At 43.1% G+C, this 21,719-nt stretch overlaps 1 protein-coding gene and 1 non-coding gene across 3 annotated transcripts in view; one reads left to right on the top strand and one right to left on the bottom strand.

Moving 5' to 3' along the window:
* ZBTB7C (zinc finger and BTB domain containing 7C) overlaps positions 1 to 21,719 on the bottom strand; it is a 372,622-nt gene that overhangs the window by 341,380 nt on the left and 9,523 nt on the right. The gene's annotated exons all lie outside the window — the stretch shown is intronic.
* LOC135276138 (U7 small nuclear RNA) lies at positions 14,647 to 14,706 on the top strand. Its single transcript, XR_010343703.1, has one exon. It is a non-coding gene; the product is annotated as a U7 small nuclear RNA (small nuclear RNA).

Here is a 21,719-nt window from a genome sequence, read left to right as displayed (position 1 = left end):
TTTGTCAAAGATCAGTTGACTACATTTGTGTGGCCTATTTCTGGGTTCTCTATTCTGTTCTATAAACCTATTTGTCTATTCTTTTGCTAATACCACCCTCTCTTGATTACCATAGCCTAAATTAGCCTGGGAACTGGGTAGAGTCTTGCTCTGTCGCCCAGACTGGAGTGCAATGGTGCAGTCTCAGCTCACTACAACCTCTGCCTCTTGGGTTCAAGCAATTCTCTTGCCTCAGCCTCCCGAGTAGCTGGGATTACAGGCACCTGCCACCACGCCTGGCTAATTTCAGTATTTTTGTATTTTAGGGGTTTCACCACACTGGCCAGGCTGGCCTCAAACTCCTGATCTCATGATCCGCCAGCCTTGGCCTCCCAAAGGTTGGGATTACAGGCGTAAGCCACTGCGCCCGGCCAAGTTCTTCAACTTTGTTCTTTTTCAGTATTGTATTGGCTATTCCAGATATTTGTTTTTCAATATAAACTTTAGAATTACTTTGTCAATATCTACAAATTAGCTTTCACGGATTTTGACTGAATTATGTTGAATCTATAGATAAAATCAGGAAGAACCAATATCTTAATGTGGAGTCTTCCAATCCATGAACATGTTTTGTTTTTGTTTTTTAACCCAGTGTTCTGAAACGTCATGATGCTTGTGCATTGCCTCACCGTGGATCTATTTTTATCAGTTGTGCTTCTATTTTTATCTAAGGTATTGAAAATGCACAGGTTTTTGACAGAAAAAAAAATCGGTAAGGTGGACTTTATTAAAATAAAAAACTTCAGATCTATGAAAGACACTGTTAAGAGAATAAAAAGACAAGGCCCAGACTGGAAGAGAATATGTGCAACACACACATCAAAAAAAAACGTGTATCTAAAATACACAAACAATTCTTAAAACTCAACAATAGGAAAACAAATGCCCCAATTAAGAAATGGGTAAAGATCCAAACAGACTCCTCATCAAGAAAACATACAGATAGCGAATAAGTACTTGAAAAGATGTGCAACATAATTTTGGTGAGGAAATTGCACATTTAAACAATAAAATACTACGACACACCTGTAAGCTATTTAGGGTCATGAAACTATTCTGTATGATACTGTAACAGTGAATATAAGACAGAGAATAAGTGTTTGTCAAAACCCACGGAACTTTATAGCACAAAGAGTAAACCTTAATGAAAATTGTTTTTAAATCATTTAGGAGGTGGAGGAATGCCAGGATGGAATGCATAATTTGACAAAAAATCTAAATGTATTAGAAAAATACAAAACAAGTTCACTGAAGAGGTCAGGGAATAAGGTACAGACCTTATTAGCTTTGGAGATAGGCAGAATGTATAAGACTAAAGGCAAAAGGAACAGTACTCTAGTTTGATAGAGTTTTTTCCCATGAGGATATAGGTTAACAATTCTGAAATGGCTACATGCATATATGGGAATTGAATATTAAGTAAATGTATGGCAGATGGTGGGAGCCAGGTTTCTCACTGTTGGAATGGGAAGTTACAAATAAGCAAAAAGAAGAGACTAAAACGATTCATGTGGTGATGGATTAGTGTTGGAGATATCAGTGTGAACTCATGTTTACCTGAACACAAATGCAGATGGTTACATATAAAATATTTACAGACATGCATATTTACAGCGGTTAGTACACACACATATATATCTGTGTTCTGTCATCTGAGAGGGCCTAGAAGCAATGACATCCCAGTAGCAATGAGCACACCTAATTATTGTTCTAATATCATTCTAAATCAAAAGAACCAGTGCCCCCTGGAGAACCAGGTGATTCCAGCACTGGAGCAGGAAATATGCAAGATAAGCCCAGATAATCTAGCAGTGCCAGAAAGTTGAAAAGCGCTGACACATACATATACATGCACACACATAATAAGAGGGTTATGTCAAAGGAACACAGGAGCCAACTCGAAGATTTGCCAGTGGCCTAATCTGGGAAAGTTTAAGCAATAAAGTTAATAAAATCATATTGGATTATAAACCATAGTATAAAATGAATATTCATAAGTCTGTAGTAATAGAAATAATTGAATAAGTAAAACAAATGGGAGAGAACAGACAAATCTCCCATGAAGAAGAATTCCAAATAATTTACATAGATGCTCCATTGTTAAGGAGGTAGAAGATAACTCCCATTCCTTAAGAATGGACAACATTGTTATGCATAGCAATTTCTTTCAAAGAGGAAATTATGGAAATGGAGGGGGAAATCATAAATTTGAAGTAGAGAAATCTAACAAACACTATCTCAAGCCAGGTGAGATAGTGTTACCATCAGCAACATTACCATCAGCAACGTTACCATCAGCAACGACAAGTCGCATTGATAGTATTTACCTTTGATATGATGTAATGACAATGGCACTTTACCTCTGTGATTTTCTTCCCCAAAATACAGTCTAATCATGAGAGAAACTTTTCATATATCCCAGTTGAGGGATCTATTCCACAAAACACATCATCAGTACTCCTCGAACCAGTCAAAGTCAGCAAAACCAAGGAAAGTCTGAAACAGTCACAGCCAGGAAGAGTCTAAGGAGATATGACCACTAAATGTAATGTGGCATCCCGATGCGATCCTGAAACAAGAAAGAACTTTAGGGGAAAACTAAGAAAATCTGAATAAAGAATGAAATTTAGTTAATGATAACATGCCAATATTTGTTGTGACCGATATACCATACTAATAGAATAATAGGGCAACTGGGTATGAAGTTTGTGAAAGCTCTCTGAACTATCATCACAATATTTCTGTAAACCTGTAACTATTCTAAAATAGGTAATTCAAAAAAAAAAAACTCCTACAACCTTTTGGAGCAAAAAAGCACAGCATGTACAGAGAATCAAGTATCAGAATAGTTCCAGATTTCTCAGTGAAATCTAAAATTATGAAGGAAAATTATGTCCAAGCTAGAATTCTATATCCAACCAAACTATCAATCAAGTGTGATCCTAGAATAAAGATACTTGAAGACATTCAAAGTTCCAAATAATGTATGTTCCATATGCTCCTTCTTAGGAAGCTTCTGGAGGATATGCTCCACAAATACAGAGGGATAACCAAGAAAGAAGAGGCCATAAGATATATGAAACAGAAGATCCAACACAGGAGAGAATCAAAGAATCCCAGGTATGACGGTAAAAGGTGTCCCCAAGATGATAGCTATGCACCAGGCATAGGTATCAATCAGTCCAGATTGGAGCACATCAGAGACACAGAGAAATTTCTGTAAAAAATCTGAACATTTTAAGAAGAGAATTAGATAACTGGTAGAGATCCAGAGATGGAAGCAGTAATAAGTAGATGGAATCATAAGCAAATAAAATAATGCAATGATCAACTCTAGGGAAAACAAAGAGTAATTCAAGAAAGGAATAGAATCACAGAGATACTAGATAGCTTACCTGGGAAGACTGTATACATAGTCATAGCAATGTAACTACTCAATATTTATTTCACCAAAATTATGACATAAATATGTTAGGAGGATGAGGTAGGTAATGGATCAGTTTTTGCTAGCTTATATTGCAGTAATAAAAGAAATCACAATAACTTACAAGAACAAAAGTATTTCTCACTCACGTCACACTGAAAGAGAGCTGGGAGTCAGCTGTTGCTGCTCCATGTGTCTTCTTCAGTCTCGGACCTAGGTGGAAGGACCCGCCACTCTTTGGGACTTGTCCATTTTCTTGGCAGAGGGAAAAGAGTAACTTAACCTGATCGCATAAAGGTTTTTAAGTTTCTGATCAGAAGTGGCATATATCAGTGCCACTCACATGCCACTGACCAAGTAATCACATGACCAGGCTCAACGTCAATTATTCCCTCCATAGGGGCGAAAGTCACATAACTATGGAAAAGGCCTGTTATCCATTGATGGGGGGCAACAAATCAATTGGAAACAATAATACAATTGATTAATCCGTATGTGTACTGTGGTGCAAGGTGGTCGTAGGCACCAAAAAAGAGAGCTAAATTCTCACCATCCACTAGTAGGAAGCCAATACTAGTGGGAAACCAGTGCCTAAAACTGAAAAATCAAGTTATGCTTATAGCCACATTTCTAAATCACATGTATAAATGCCTACGTGCACAAAAATTCAGGAGAAAGAAGGAAAACAGTAGCTTCTGAAGATGGAGATAGGCTAAGGAAGCAAGGGATTATTGTTTTTCCATAAGTTTTAAAAAACCATTTGCTAAGCATTACTTAAAAATGACAAGTAATAGACTGGGCACAGTGTCTCACGCTATAATCCCAGCACTTTGGGAGGCCAAGGCAGGTGGATCACAAGGTCAGGAGTTCAAGACCAGCCTGGCCAAGATGGTGAAACCTGTCTCTACTAAAAATATGAAAGTTAGCCAGGCATGGTGGTGGGTGCCTGTAATCCCAGCTACTCGGGAAGCTGAGGCAGGGAATTGCTTGAACCCAGGAGGCAGAAATTGCAGTGAGCCGAGATCGCGCCATTGCACTCCAGCCTGGGTAACAAGAGCGAAACTCCGACTCAAAAAAAAAAGAAAAAGAAAAAAAAAAGACAAATAATGAAGCCAAGCCAATATTGCTAAACTTCACTATGCCATGACTACTTTCTACTCTGTTTTTGATAGTAAGAAGTATTAATATATAAATTTCTTTAATTTAAAACAAAGAAAGTGAAGTCATCTACAGCTAGTATTATAACAATGCTCCTTCAAAACCCACCACTTAGTGTCACACATCCTCAGTGACGACACTCCTTCCTATACAAGAGAAAGCTAAATATTTTACTTTTCTCAATCAATTCTGTATTATCCAAGCCACAAAAGAAGGTTGATGATGCAGAAACCCTAATAGAATATAACTCAAAAGTCACACAAATGACTTTACATGCATTCATGTTATTGCTGTGCAGAAAATTTGCCCTACTAATATGCATAACTCCAGTTAACATTTAAATTCTCTGCCTAACACAGATTAAGTTAGGACAAACTATACAAATGGCCCATGGAACAGCATAGCTTAGAAGTCAAAAAATCACCTAAAATGATAAAACATAAGCAGCTGATCATAAGTTAACATTCGTTTTCGCCTTCTATACTCTCAAGGTATCCCCTGCATCTTGAAAAGTCTAAAAGTGACAGGCAAGGTCAACATTTTGATTGCTGAGTAATAGCAGCTCAAATTTGGCCTGATCTTTTCTTCTTAATTTCACCAGGCCACATGTGAATTTTCATATACAGGCATGATGTTTGCCTGCTTCCTTACCCTGAGCAGAACTGGAGGTAACAGCATCTTGGCCTCAGAAGATCACAAGTCCAGTTGTCAGCCTGTCCACCCTCAGACCCACCAGCCTACCGGCCTATGTCAATACAGAATTCCCCTTCATTAATAGACCCTTATAAAATCCCCCTCACAAAAAAACAGAAACTTTTGTAGAAAACTGATTCAATTATAATAATTTATTTATTTATTTATTTATTTGAGACAGGGTTTCACTCACTCTGTCACTCAGGCTAGAGTGCAGTGGCATGATCTCAGCTCTCTGCAGCCTACACCTCCCAGGTTCAAGTGATCCTCCTGCCTCAGCCTCCCAAGTAACTGGGATCACAGGCATATACCACTACACCCGACACATTTTTGTATTTTTAGTAGAGACAGGGTTTCACCATGTTGGCTAGGCTGGTCTCGAACTCCTGACCTCAAGTGATCCACACACCTGGGCCTCCCAAAGTGCTGGGATTACAGGCACGTGAGCCACTGTGCCTGGCCAATTATAATCTTTCTCAAACTGATGGAGCTTAAGGATAGGAGAATACTTTTCACTACATTTATTTTCATACTTTTTATGTTTGGATTGTCTAAAATTAGGTTAAATATTTTAAGCATCAAAAAAGATGGAGTGGGGAGAAAGGCAGGTAAGAGTCTGGCATGTTGTAGAAACAGCACATGGCAGAGCGTGACTGAGGTCGTGGTGCCTAGGTAAGGCTGGAAGGGAGTTCTGGAAGCCAGGCTGGAAAGAGCCTTGTGACTGCGATGGAGTCTGGACCTAAGCATGGGTATTAGAAAGATAATTCTGGGGATGGAATAATTATAGGGGTCAGAATTAGTGGGGACAGAGACTCTGTGTTCTTGTTCATTTGTGTATTGCCTCATTTGAAATCACAGGAGCCTGAACTACAGCAGTAACAACAGTGGAGCCAGTGGGAAGAAGTCAGAAGATACTCAGGGGGTCAAATCAACAAGAGCAGGGAACTGCTTCAGTGATGAAGGTGAAGGGAAGAAGGATGGAAATAAGATACAAGAAAGGGTCAGCTTGGGGTTTAGTCCCCATCCCAAGACAGCCTCTAACAAGGCAGAAGGCACTTTGCCCATTGTCTCAGTCTTCTGAAGTGCACCTGGCAAGCACAGCTTTAAGATAAATCCACCTGCACTCATACCTAGGAGCCAGATTGCCTCCTGGGGCTCCCACTGCACTGGGAACAGAGGGATTGAGAACATGACTGGTGAGGCTATAGAGAGGCAGGAAGAGACTTGTTTTTGAAAGGGCAATCTGCCCCTTCTCCCTGTCACTACACTCCCAGAATAGAGGCTACTGGAGACTGGAGGGTGTGGTTAGAAAGTTGGAAGAAGGATTGGTGAAGATGTAGTTTGCCCAACCCAAGACCTGTGGGCCGCACTTTGAAAATTTGTAAACTTTCTTTAAACATTATGAATTTTTTTTTGCCATTTTTTTTAGCTTATCAGCTACCATTAGTGTTGGTGTATTTTTTTTTTTTTTTTTTTTGAGACTGAGTCTCACTCTGCCAGCCAGGCTGGAGTGCAATGGCACAATCTCATCTGACTGCAACCTCTGCCTCCCAGGTTCAAGCGATTCTCATGCCTCAACCTCCCAAGTAGCAAGATTATAGGCACCCACCACCACACGCAGCTAGTTTTTGTATTTTTAGTAGAAACAAAGTTTCACCATGTTGGCCAGGCTGGTCTCGAACTCCTGACCTCTAGTGATCCACCTGCCTCAGCCTCCCAAAGTGCTGGGATTACAGGCATGAACCACTGCGCCCAGCCAGTGTTAGTGTATTTTATGTGTGGCCTAAGACAATTCTTCTTCCAGTGTGGCACAGCGAAACCAAAAGATTAGACACCCCTAAGTAGCAGAAGGTCACGTGAGATGATGACTCATGGTGCTAGGTGCAATCTCACGTCACAGCTGACATACCCAAACACACCCACATCCTTCAGATGGGGTGACTACGATGGCCTTGGAGTTGAGGTGAGCAGCAGGGCCTGACGTGATATTTTGTATATACATTATTCAGTCTTTACTACTTTCTGGTCTGTAGCTCTTTTTTCAATTTGGAGTCAATATTTTTCTGTTTGGGCCTCAAGTATTTTTATAGGCCACACACCACAGCACCTACAATGTCATGCAGTGTGTGGCAATCAGGAAGCTGGCAGTGACCTCTGCTGAGGCTGATGGGGGTCACTGATGAGAACAAGTTTCAGTTCCTGTCCCAGCCAACTGGTTATGTCCAGCTCAGCAATCGCAGATTTCATTTGTGGGTACAGCTGGAGAGAATGGGTGGCACCACAGAAAGTCACCCCCCTTGCAAGTCTAAATGCACGTGCTATTGTAAAGTGGGCAAACATGCCCTACACAAAGGCAGGTCTGCCCGGAATGCACACACCATTCAGAGTGCAAGGTAGTAGGGCAGAGATGGACGTATATAGAGAAGTAACTGAAGCACACAAAAGGCCCCTTTAACCTCTTCCAGCTAGTGGTTTAGAAATACACAGGAAACCCTCGATATTTGCCGAGTCGTGATTTGTGGTTTCAAACATGCACAAGACTGCCTGCTCCTCACTCCTCGCCAGCCCACACGACGTGCTGCTGGCAGCCAGGGTGGCAGACACACGGCCCATGTGTCTCTACAAAGCTCCCTCAGAGTGGCCTTTTCAGCTGCCCTGATTCCATGACGGAGAGATTCTCCCCCTCCCAACAAATCCACTCACTTTTAACCCCTTATGGTTTAGTCACAGACATTACAGGATATATGAACTAGAAGGCAGGGTTCTGAGACACCTAATCTCCACCTTTGCTGGCTCCTTACCCATTATCCTCCATCCCACCCCCTGTCGACTGCAATCAGGAAGACTGTCTACTAAGAATAGGCTGCTCTCTTTGGTTAGCACACTGTAGGCTGAACTCTGACTGTCAAAAAGGCTTCTCCATCCATCCCAAGGATAATCAGTGCTGTTGTGCTTGACTCAGGAAAACCTGCTCTTCTCCCTGGCCCCTGCAAACCCCTATTCAACCAGCACTAATAACAAGAATCTTCTAGGTCAGATGCTGAAAGGTGGAAAAAATAGACGGAGAAGAGCAGAGGCCAAATGTTGAGTATCCACAGGGGACGAACATGCACCAGTCCAAGATCCAGGTGAACTCGGATGCTAAGCCTACTGCTTCCATCCACTCAGCAAGTACAGTGCTCATCCTAGCCATTGAGCAGATGCCAACGAAGTGTACTGATACTTGCCAAAGAGATGAATGCAATCCAAGCTGAGGAGGCTGGGTTTCCCACAGTGACCATATTTTTCAAACCACACATGAGAGCCTGATGTGTGGTTCTGGAAAATCCAGGTCATAGAATAGCAGGAAATATACAAAAACAACCTTGAGTGTAGGATGATGGGATGCAGCCATGTATACAGATGTGCTGGGAGAATGCAATTGGTTACGTGAATAAATTCAAGAGCCGCACACTGTCCAGTCTCTGCAAGGACTCTCTATCGATGACGCAAAGTCTAGCAACCTAAGATAATTGAAAAGACTAGAGTCTTATTTTGCTTCATCTGAAAGAATGTTATCAGATATCACTTGATAATCAATAGAAATATTACTCAAATTGCCCTTTGCATCTTCCCAAGTCTCCCACACCTCTCTGGAGTCTGTCCTTTGCCAAATCTTCCACACCTTCCCAGATGCCCAGCAGGCAGCTTCTCTGTTGTTGCACTGCGTTTTCACTCCACAGTGCTGTCGAAGTAATTAGTTCCAGTGGAATAATCTAGGAAGGCTTCTCTGAGTAGGAGGCACGTGTGGTGAATTTCAAAAGATGAGTTGGATTTTAATAGAAGTACAGTAAAGAACATTCAGGTTAAGGGGCTGCAATGAGCAAAAACCAGGACGGGGAATGACATGCCGTGTCATGTTCAGTAACAGCAAAGTAGCTGGGGTCAGGGTATGCAAAGATGCAGAGACAATGAGACTAGAGAGGCAGTCAAAGCCTGGTCAAGAATGGATTTGGAGGTCAGATTTCTGAACTCATCAGAGGGTTTTTTTGATAGAAAGGTAAAGTGTGCCAAACAGCATTCCAGGAAGCCCCATTGGACGGATTAGAAAAGGAGTCCAGTAAGGAATGTACTGCATTAATCTACCAAACCAGCTTCCACTTTAACAGATGCTCAAAATGAATGGGGTTTTATTTCTGAGGCAGTTGTAATGGAGACTACTGGAAAACGCGGTCATCTGAAATACACAGATAACTCCCAGGTCTCATTTTATCATCACTTACAGCTAGCTGCCTCCTACCATGAATCTCTTCCCTGAACTTCACTAAGTTGCAAAATAGATGAGTTTGACCTTCACGTCTCTTTGCCTCTATCTTCCTTTGAGACAGAGAAACTAACATGAAGATGCGCCAGAGAGGAGGGGCAGCAAGAAGAGAAAATACGAGCCCGGGCACTATAACCACCTGCACGCACACAGCAAGGGCTGGCTTTATCAGAAGAGGCAAACCGGCTGACAGCAGAACAGAATAAATAAACAGTACCATTGGACAGAAAGCCTGGTTTTCACCTTCTATGCTGGTCTAGTTGGCTATATAGGTTTTTTTGTTTTGTCTTGTTTGTTTATTAATTTATTTTTTAGAGACAGGGTCTTGCTCTGTCACCCAGGCTGCAGTGTAGTGGCCCCATCTCAGCTCACTGCAACCTTCACCTCCTGGGTCCAAGCCATTCTCCTGTCGCAGCCTCCAGGTTATCTGAGTTTACAGACACCCACCATCATGCCCAGCTAATTTTTGTATTTTTTTGTAGAGATTAGAGATGGGGTTTTACCACGTTAGCCAGGCTGGTCTCGAACTCCTGACCTTAAGTGATCCATCCGCCTCAGCCTCCCAAAGTGCTGGGATTACAGGCTTGAGCTACTTGCACCTGGCCCCTGTAGGTTTGTTTTATAAGCCTGTTTGCCTCCCTCCAACTGAAATCCCAGCCACCCTTTAAAACTCACTCGAGCCACAAAACCACCCTAATTATCCCTGCCCTCTCTGTGTCCATCTCCTGAACATCCTCAAGACCAGTCTGCCACTTAATCTCAATGACAAATATAAATACAAATCTATCTTGCATATTTTTTTTTCATTTTGTCTCAATGGATATTCACCTCTTCTCCCTAGTGAGAGAACATGTTCCTTAAGGGCAGGAATTACGTCCCATGTTTCCCACAGACTTCCCCAGAGCACATAGCAGTGTGTGGGTATATAGAAAGAATGGAATAAACTGTTATTGAGTAACTGATTGCTTGAAAAGTATTTGTAAAAGATAGCAGTGCTTATCTTTGCTCTCCTTTTTATAACGGGAAATCCTGAGAGAAGTTGGCTTTAGCAAACTGATTTTGAAATATCTTATTTTATTTACACTGACAGCCAGGAGTGATAGTACATGCATGTGGTCCCAGTTACTCGGGAGGCTGAGGCAGGAGGACTGCCTGAACCCAGGAGGTCAAAGCTATGCATCACTGCCCTCCAGCCTGGGCAACAGAGAAAAAAATAAAAATAAACTGGCAAACACTAGTATCATCGAAGTTGGAGCTGGAAGAAAGATATTTGTGCAACTCAGACCATCTCATATGGAAGTAATTGGTAGTACGTGGATAGCTGATTGATCTAGAACAAGTAGGGACAAAGAGATTCCTTAGAAGTACGTATCAGTACTATGTTCTAAACAGTTCAAAGACTGCACTCCCCTTGTTCTGTATTGTCTTGTTTACAGGATTAAGTTGACCTCTCCTCTGCCCCCCAGTCTTTATTTGGACCAGGTTCCACTGCAGCCCAACCCTGTCTGAGTCATCACACTTTCTAAATAATTGCCCTGCAGTCTGAACTAATGTGGAGGCTTCAGGCTGGGAGTAGCAGGGTAACTGCAGGCTGCAAAACCACATTCCGTCATTTATTCATGGAGTGATGTTCAGAGCCCTTTAACTAACTCTCTCTCTCTCTCTCCCTCTTGTGCGCATGTGTGCATGCGTGTGTGCGTATTAGGTCTTGTGAGCACCTGAGGGTCTACACCACCTGTAGATGGGGTTATAGAAGAACAGGGTGCAGACAGAGGGCTTCAAAGATGGACAAAAAAGTGGATTCAATTCCTGACTCTGCTACTTCCTAGATGTATGACCCAGAGCCAGGCCTTTTACTTTCATGACTCTTGGATTTTTATTTTATTTTATTTTTTGCCTTTAAAGGCTCCTTGTAGAGACTGAAAATATGTGTAAACCCAGTGCCTGATAAAAGAAAAAATAAGTGTAAGCCCAGTGCCTGATGTAGGAAAACATCAGTTACAATGGGCAGGATTTTTCTTGGGTGTTCCCCATGGTAGGCTCATAGCCTCACCTCCGTCTAGGCTACCCTAAGCCCAAACCCCAGCCTGCTCGTCACTGAAGAGCCCAGCTGAAATCACATTCCTGTGCAGTGAGGCGCTCCCTGATAAAAACAAATAATTGGATCAGTATTGAAAAGGAGAACGCTCAAGGGAACCATGAGCAACCATGCCCTGGGAGGCACAATTGTATGTGAAGAGCCTAGAACAGTGCCTAGCACGAAGAGGACTCTGATAAATATTTCTGAATGAATTAATGAACTGATGCTCTGAATTATCTATTTGCGGGTTTTTCTACACTCCCTTCTCCACATCAGGAGATGTCCTATACTTACTAAGCTGGCGTCAGAGGATTTCCAATAGAAAACCTTTTTTGGTGTATTTAAAGATGCCACCACTGGTGTCTAATGAAGCTATGGCCGGCCAACCGTGCGAATGGACAAAGGCTGGATCAGGAGCCTGGAATGAAGGAGCGTCTGCTGGCTTGCCCAGAGATACCTGTGCTATTCTGTTTTAATTAAAATCAATAATTATTTTTGTCTTACTACAATACTAATGTATCTTCACACTAGAAAAAACAGAAAATAAGCATAGGCTAAAACAAGAAAATGTTAATAATATTTTAATACTCATTGTTCCAGACTTTTAAAATACATTTTAATGAAAATGGAATCATACCCAAAAGTGTCATTTTTTGCTTAGTAATTTATTTTGATCATCTTTCCAAAGTACGACGTATTCTACTCCACAGAATTCATTCATTTCTTTGATCCAGAAAAGAGTGTCATTTTTTAAATTAGTTTAACACACACATATAATGAAAGAAAGACACAAACAAAAAATCCAGAATCAAAGGTGTAAATAAAATGCAAATTAAAAGCACCTCCCACTGTCACGCCCAGTCACTGTCCCAAGAGGTAACACTTGGAGCCCAATTTTTAATAGCTGCTGGTGATAGTTTCAAAGTTAAAATCGATCCTATCTCTCACCGGCTTAAAACCTGCCAGCAGTTTCACCTCAAGAGTAAACTCCAGCCCCTCCCAGGGCCTGCCCTTTCTGAGCCTCCGCTTCCCCGCTGGTGAAATGAGATGCTACGTCCCACCATCACCAAGGTTTGGTTCCAGCCCCAGCGGGGCAGGCTTCTGCCATCCCCATGCCTATCTCGAAAGAGACTGCATGCTTATCCCTCCAGGGACACTGAAAGGCTGGTCCGAATGGCAGCCGATGAGGGCTATGCAGTCGCTGGGTCTCCCTCTCCTCTGCCTGAGGGCTTTGCAGTTGACAAAAGACCCTTTCTCTGGCTCTTGCTAGCAGCTCTGGCACTTGCCTTCATGTGCTACAGGGCCAAAGTGGGTCAAGTCAACTGCCATGGGTGAGAAAGCCACTGAGCTGGCCGCAGCAGACCTGGACTCCGACCCTCCTTCTGCTAATAACTATGTGTATGGCTTCAAACCTCTGAGTTTCCATATCCTCATCTATAAAATGAAGTGAGTGAACTGGAGCTTCTAAATCCCTCCCAATGCTGGTGCTCCATTCCCGGGAAGGAAAACCATGGCATCTGGGTGACCGCTGCCACGTGACGCAGCACCCTCAGAACTGAGCCAGCCAAGTGAAGGGACATCCTCTCTACAAGCCCGGTGGGCTGGAGTACCGAGCAAGGCTCTGCCTAGAAGATGTCTCTCCTTTACTGTCCAGAACTCCATGAAGTTGTCATTGTTGCTCTGATCTTACTCAAGGAGAAAAATGAAGCCCAGAAATCTGAATTAACATGTTCAACTTCAAATGGTCCAGTGGCAGAGCCAGGGTTGAAAGCCCAATCTCTCTGACTCCCGATGTTTCTTTCATTCTCTTTCTGAGTGGAGTTCATTGAATGTTTGATATGCAAGTCAGTCAACTATATTTTCTACAGAATAATCAAATCTTTTATTAAATTAACCAGACATGGCTCAACAAATTACCATGTTCACAAAAATAATACAAAATCAGTATTCTGATCTTCAGCTGTTAACAATCACTGCTGAACTGAACCCTCCTTCTTGATACAGCTGTGGTTTTTAAACTTGAGAGTTTATCAGAACCTCCCAGAAGGCTTGTTGAACTACACATGGCTGGGTCCACCCCTAGAGTTTCTGATTCAGGTGGTCTGGGCAGGGTGGGACCCCAAAATGCACGTCCCTCACGAGATCCCAGCAGATGCTGGTGTAGTCTAGGGTCCTGCTTAGAAAACCACTCTTCAAGCACTCTTGTCTCTGGCTCATCCAACTTGTAGAAGCTCAAGGAAAGCTCTAAGACCTCTAGCTATCTCCTCAAGGAGTTAAAATTCTTACAGCTTTTCAGTTGTCCCGGCCACAACTGCCATCATTCACTGTGAGGACTTTGCTCCTCTGTTCAGGGTCTGCTGTACCTACTTCTCCTCTCTCTGGCACTCAGTGCAAGGGAGAGCTTGGCTTTCTGCCCCATTCGTTGGCTTTCTGCTCCACACCAGCTGGCAAAGGCTGAAAGGAAAGGCCTCTAAGTAAGAATCACAGCAGGGTGAATTCCCTGTGCCCGTCCCTTAAATCAGAGGGAAAGACTGGTCCCCCTTCAAAGCACAAGATCTTCCCTTCCCACCACACACTGGATGTCTAATAAATACTTGCATCTACATACAATTGGTTTCTTCACCAACTTTTTTTTAAAGCTTTGAATTCTTAAAGATGAAATGCTCTTTTTTTGTCCCAAAATATAGTTTTTCAGAACTTTCTTTCAAAACACACAGACACACACCCCAAAGGAATGTAACTGGGATTTAGAATTGTGGTTTCTGCCCAGAAGTTCAAGTGCAAGCTATGGCTGTGTTTCTCTGTTTGGCCTCATTTCTTGCTTGGAGTTATTAGGTATAATCAAGATTGCTGCTTACTGGGTAAAGGCCAAAGTGAGGAAGTTCCGTGCTTGAGCTCCAATCCTTTCAGGGCTGCTAAATGGTAAGAGCCACTTGAAAATCAGACTGGGAGTGTTACAGCTCTTTTAGAATTCATCTAGCAGTTTTTCCAGTTTTTACCAAAATCTCTCCCCCATCCCACAAACAATGAAGAGATCAGACTGGGAAAGCAGAGCGTCTTTACTGAGATTGCTGTGGGCAGCGAATAATTGCTCATGAGCTGAGGGAGGGAGGTGCTTTGCAAGAAACCTACAAAGGAGACAAATGGATATCTGGTGACCTCCACGTTGCCTTTCTGCCCTCTTCCTCCAATGCCCACGCTAGGGTCATTCTGGCAGGACAGTGTGGTGAAAAGGGCCTAGAAAGCTGGGAGGCCATCAGCCAGTCTCAGCTCTACTGCTGACCAGTGAGTGTCCCTAGACCTCTTACTTCAGCTCCAGGGACAGTAGTTGGTTGTGTGGATGTAGAGGAAACTGGCCCGGATGACCTCAGAAATTCCCTTCAGCTTTGTCTGTTAGTGAGAACTGGAAGTGGTTTTTACCAAACGTGCTGATAAGTATGCTTTTTGATGTGACAATACCTTGGCATTTGTGCCAGGTAACCAGGGAGGAAATGTTTGTCCAAGCCCTAAATAGCCCACCTGCCATAGTGGGACCTGAGTGGAATCACGAGGGGCCCGGCCCAGGGTATTGCTGTCCCCAACCTCCCCACCCTCACCTCCGCACCCCCAACCCCTGCCATCCCACTGGGCCTGCTCCAGCCACCACAGTTGCCACTCCCTTGGCTCCCTTCTGCAGGGAAGGTGATGCAAGACGACGCACTTGCACAGGCCTGAAACAAAAAGACTCCTTTCCCTTTTCTTCCCCTTTCTGGCCTCACCAATACCCTCTCTCCCTGTCTCTCACTCTAATGTTGGTCACTCTAAATTCACCTAAAGCAAAGTGAATTCTATGCCACGTAAATCATTCTTCAGTATAGCTGTTAAAAGTGTTAGAAGAATGTCTTAATGTAAATATTTCATTTGATTCTTCTCTGATTAAGCTCTGAATCAAAACTAAAGGCATTTTGGTCAGGACACCTTCCAAATGATAACACATATGCACATATGTGCACATGCGCACGTGCGTGTGCGCGTGCACGCACACACACAGACACACACACAGAGAGGACTACAGCAATCATCCCTAATTAAAAATAAACCACAAAGGGCAAAATCTGAGAGGCACCAAGATAATCACAACTAAGCTGAAGTCATCAGCCTCAGGCACCAGCATCAGGAACAGTGCTGCTTTAGCCACTGCAAAATGATGCTTCTTTGCTTTCAGAAAACCGAGACCCTCCCAGATACCCAAAAAGACATAGAGCTCCTAATCTTCAAGGTGCCTTTTGCAGCATTTGCTTTCTGATTGAGCATCAAAAGAGCAAAGCAGAGGACACAATGAAGCAGCCACCAGCTCCCTTTCCCAGCCCTGGCCAGTCTCCAGTCTTCGTGGCCCGAGGTCGGCAATACTACAGTGGATTTTGCAGTATTTCTATCACAGCCACTCCCCTTTGAAACTTCCATGGCTCAGCTATTTAATTCTCCCTACACTGAAATGGGGTAGAATAGACTAGACTTCAAGTTGGCATACTTTTTTTTCCTAAACTTCCAAAAATGTGACCATTTTTAAAATGCAGGTGCGTTGTACCTGCAAGACCTTAAGAAATGTCTCAGAAGTTTATTTTTGTCCTGCTGCTCTATTTGGTTTGGTCAAATCAAGTGCTGCCTCTGGCAGATTCTCTAATTGTTGATTAGAGGGTAGCGTGTAGGTAGCTGGGTTTTCTGGTGATGTTAGCTTGAAAGAACAATTTTTGAAGAGCTCTCTGCCTCATCAGCTTAGCTCAGCTAAGCCAGAGGTTCAGCAGATGACTCAAGCTGAAGGGTTGGGGTGAGGGACTTGAACCAGGGAAAGATCAGATGCAGTGGGTTCGTTCATTTTGACAAATCTTTTCTTTTTAATCATCTGGAATAAGACTGTAGTACATTGCACCATGTGTATGATATATTTTGGAAAGGTAATGAAGTCTGGGGAGTAGGAAGTGTAACTCAGCTCCAGCTATTAAATCTTTGCTTAGAAGTAGGGTAACGTCAGAGATCTGTGTGTGTCTATGTATGTGTATAAGTGTATAAAAATTACAAGGCTAGGACATTAGCAGGGGCAAAAATTAGCCAGGTTCTACTACTATATTGAGATTTAGAACATCAGAGTACAGTGACTACATTTTTCTGTAGAGATCTTTACAGCTATTTGAAATTATGAACCCATAATATGCAAATGCACGGGGCTAAGAAATACACATTCTTGGCAGAGACTGAAGATGTTATAATGTGTGCTGTAAACGGCGACGCGTATGTGTATAAAATCAGCGCGCACATACTAACTGGTCGATTATCCCCTCTAAAACCACACATAAATTCTCCTGACAGGAATTGGAATTTTGCACACATCCCAAGAATGAACTGACTCTTAATGTGCTGTGTGTGTGTGTGAAGGATAGAGTATAAAAAAGCATCAGGAAGGGTCACTAAGGTGAGGAAGAGTGGCTTCTGAATCTCCAGCGTGACAACAAAGGGTCTGGGGGCTCTATTTTCCTCCTGGGCATGATCATTATAACATTAGTGATAGTCAATCATATTTACTGAGTTCTGGCCTCTGTCACAGTCACTGTGCCAGGTGCCTTTCATCCACGATCTCATTTAAGGGAGGAGAGAGAGAGAGAGAGAAAGAGAGAAAAAGAAAGAGAGTGTCAGAGGGGTTGGGGTAATGTGTATGAATGTGGATGTATGCACGTGTGTTCTATTCAAATGCTCTATTTAAATGCGTGTGTGTGTGTGTCAGAGGGGTTGGGGGTGAGGTTTATGACAGTGGACGTGTACACCTGTGTTCTATGCTAATGCTTTACCACCCTTACAAATGGCTACTTTTTCAGGGAATGTAACAGTTGACATTGGTAAAAATGTTAGTCTGCCCATGAAGCAGGCAGGAAGGCGAGCTCAGTCATCAGGTACCCAGGAACTGGGAGCAGAGTCCTCATACAAAAATATGTCCTTTTGTGGTGAGACTACTTCCCACCTGGAACCAAAGTCTGGGCTGGTCTCAGCCATTTCTAAACAAAGAACAGGAGATTAGGGAAGTGTGATCCAGAATCTGAGAAGAGGCAAAAATTTCCCAAACTAGAAAGTTGCTGAGTCAGGTCTATACAAACGCAGGGTCTAAAAATTGTAAGGAAGGAAAAGAAAAAAGCCATTAGTTAAACAATGGCTTATAATGACTTCTGCAAATAGGTGACTCTCAGGGAGGTGGTGGAATCTGTTGCATCAGAATCTGTCACAAGAAATTCCAGCAAAGCAACGGGGGTAGACTATAGCATGATTTAGCTTTCTGAAATGTAAACAGAAATATTTTATCAAATAATTCACTTTTACAACCTTTCTCTGCATCCCTACCCACCACCCAAAGCAGTTTAGAAAAGCATCCAAGGACTCCAGGGAGAGACAGAGGCAAGGGCACACCTATCTTCCAGTGGTGGGCAAGGACGGTAACTAGGATGCTGCCCTCTGCTTTGTCATTGTACTGCCCAGCTTAGAAGCAAGATTTCTGAGTTCTTGGAAATTATCCAGATTAGGAGATGGTCTGCAAAACAGGCACAAGCACATGTAACATCGGAGCTAAACGAGAAATCGGAAGCACTTTCGCTGCCTTCAGGGAGCTTTCAATAAATACTCTGCGAGAGCCGAGACAAGAAGCCTGACATGAACAAAACCTCATCAGGTAAGCTCCCACTCCACCACCTACGCATACTTCATTAAGGTACAAGTTCTCAAGGGCTAAAGTCACACAGAAAAATAGGAGGGCTTTTTTGTTTGTTTGTTTAAGTGGTTTATATTTATTTGTAAGCTAGTACTAGGACAGAGAAACCTTGAGATTACAAAGATGGATAATAAATCCACTGAAGGAAGCATATGCAGACGTGAGCCTTTGAATAAGGTCCTTGAATCTCCTTGCCACATTTCACAGCCTAATCATTACACAAGATCTGTTAGCCTTCAAATCCTTCCCTCTCTGCCTGTCCACTCATCACCCCTAACAACACATATTACTTGGCCCACATCACACAGAGAGTGAATATAATACAAGAGGAATTCTTATGCTGAACCACGAGCCACAACGGTGGTTGTCACCAAGTCACATGGCTCTCGTAGTAGTTGAAATATAGAAGTATCCATCTATAGAATTTTAAAGCATGGGTGGACGCCTACCTCTGGGGTGTCTTATCACCTGAATTTAGTGATTTGATATTTCTTGGTGCTGGTAGTTGCATTTTTACAACAGTGCTTTAGGTGGCTCCAAAAGCAATTTCCTGAAATGCCCTATGAAGAGATATTGGTCAATGAATAAAAATCATTCCAGTTTGGCACTGGACTAAAATAAATGGTTTTAGTACTTGGTATCAAGTGGATTATCTCTTCCTAAATTCTCATTGTTTAAGGCTAAAATGGAAATTATGCCATTTTCAGAAGCATATGGAGCTAAACTAGGCAGAAAGCCAGATGTGAACTGCACAGAGCGGGGAACCAGCCTGGGAGTTAAGATTTGCTGTAATTAATTCCCCATGCCTGACCCCCTTAACCAAATGTATTTCCTCCTGCTTCCTGCACATACCCACAGAGTTCTTCACTGAGCTTGGCCCCCGTCATATTGGTCCCACTACCATTCCTTTGTACAGGCCATTGCCCCACCTGAATACCCTTTGGGAACTTCTGGGTTAATTTAGGTGCAGTGGAGAGAATTTGGGCTCTGGAATCAGAGCTCTTCCACGTCCAGACAGCCGTGTCATCTCAAGCAAGTTAACCTGAACATTCCAAGCCACAGTTCATCATCTGCTAACTTAGAATAATAACACTTAATCGAAAGTGGCTGTGAGAATTAGTGGCTATGTCACACATAAGAAGTGCCTGTTGTGGTTGCTCAGTAACGTCAGTTCTCGTCCTCCTACCAGCTCTCTTTGTCAACTTCATCGCAAGTCTCACAACCTGCCAACTCTAAACACATAGATTCTAGGACTCTTCTTTAAAATCCTACAAGCTGCACTATGCCATTTAGCCCTTCAGCATAAGCTTGTCTATGTCTTGCATATATCCTCATCTTCCCAAATAGATTTTTGCATCCTTGAAGGCAAGACCATTTCTTGAGTGTCTCCTAATACCCTGCAGAACCTCAACCAGGACTAAAGACCCCATCGGAATCCTAATGCTCCTTGTATTCCCCGTGGGATTGCAGCGTCCCTACCTGCGCACACACAAAAGCAGCAAAGCTTCTGTGTGACCAGGCACTTCCAGGGCCAATCCACAACTATTCAGCAACTTTAGCTTGTTGCCTTCAAGCCTGCTGATAGAGGTCTATACTCTCAGTTTGCAGTCTGTTTCCAAAAGCATCCTGAGCCCCCCAAAAAGCAGGCTGCCTGGATTAGGGACAGCATTCATTCGAAGCAGATCTCCCTCAACTCAGAGGGGAACATGGAGCTATGTACACACAGGAACAAGTCTTGGGATCTGCAGGTCAGGCAGACAAAGCGTGCCTTCTTGCACACAGCAAGGATGATTTCTCCCCAGTGTCCACAGCCCCCTCTGTCCACAGGGCTGCTCAGCCATTGCTGCCTGTTTGCTGCGAAGGGATTAGCCTGAGAGAAAGCTTTACTCGCTGAGCTTTTGCTCAGACTCTGAAGACAGAGGGACTTCAAAGGCCCTCAAGGTCAGAAGACACTGCCCTTTGGAGGACCCTGCAGATGGGCAGTGACCTTGAGGTAGGAGGGAGACCAAGGACATGGTGCCACAGGCTGGGGTCAGGAAAGCCTGCAGCTCCCACACAGCCAATTAGCCCAGAGCCCCTTTCCTGATGCCCTGCACCATACTCCAAGTCAAAGGGCCCAATACGACCTCTGTGGCTTCCATTTGTCTTCGTCAAGGCTATGCCTGATGCTGCCTTAACCTCCTCTCCCCAGCATGAAGCTGCATCTGTTCTCTTTTCCCATCAAAGTCACCGGCTTATCTCAAACCCCATCTCCTCTCCACCTGCACGACGTAAGCACCATCCCTCACACCCTTTTCTTTGTTCCCCCACCCCCACCCATTGCCTGGCCCAGTATCCAGCGCATAATGGGAGCTCTCCAAACATTGGTTTAATAAATCAATGTTGGCCTGGAACTGTGGCTCACACCTGTAATCTCAGCACTTTGGGAGGCTGAGGCAGGCAGATCACAAAGTTAGAAGTTCAAGACCAGCCTGGTCAACATGGTGAAAACCCATCTCTACCAAAGATGCAAAAAATTAGCCAGGTGAAGCAGCACACGCCTGTAATCCCAGCTACTCGGGAGTCTGAGGCAGGAGAATCGCCTGAACCCGGGAGGCGGAAGTTGCAGGGAGCCAAGATCACACCCTTGCACTCCAGCCAGGGTGACAGGGCAAGACTCCGTCTTAAAAAAATAATAATAAATAAAAATATAAATCAGTGTTGAATGCACGATTCATTTTCTAAGAAGTTCAGCCAAAAATTATTTATTCTACCTTAGTACTTAAACAATTAAGCAATTTCTTTGAAGTGTCTTGTGAATAATAACTCAGCGAAATTATTCTTAGAGTGCTATAAATTTTCCTGTATTCAGAAAAATCAAGGATCACTTTCATACAAAAATCACTGGGTATCGTAACAGCAAAAGACTGAAAACAACCACAACATCCATGTAGGAAGGCAGGTTCAATAAGTCAAGGTATAATTGCTGGACAGTCAGATATTTCCAAGACGTTCAGTGCAAAGTGAGATACAGTGTGTGTGATAAGCTCCCATTTGAGTAGAGAAATTTTTTAAAAATACACATGCACATGCATGGACACACACACGTATTACATAAAACATCTTTAAATTGAAGAAACCATTCATAGTGATTGCTTCAGGGTAAGGAAACAGCAGTGAAAGAAAGATGTTTCACTTTAAAATCCCTTTTGTACCTTTTGAATTTTAAACCATGGAGGTGTCGACCTATTCGGAAAAATTAAATTAAAAATTCAAAGCAAACAATGTGTGGAAAAGTAATAAAAAATCTGCT

Source organism: Aotus nancymaae, unplaced genomic scaffold, assembly GCF_030222135.1.
Source record: "Aotus nancymaae isolate 86718 unplaced genomic scaffold, 86718_ANA_hifiasm-v0.15.2.pri h1tg000020l, whole genome shotgun sequence".
NCBI classification, from domain to species: Eukaryota; Metazoa; Chordata; class Mammalia; order Primates; family Aotidae; genus Aotus; species Aotus nancymaae.
This window is presented reverse-complemented; position numbering and strand designations above follow the sequence as displayed.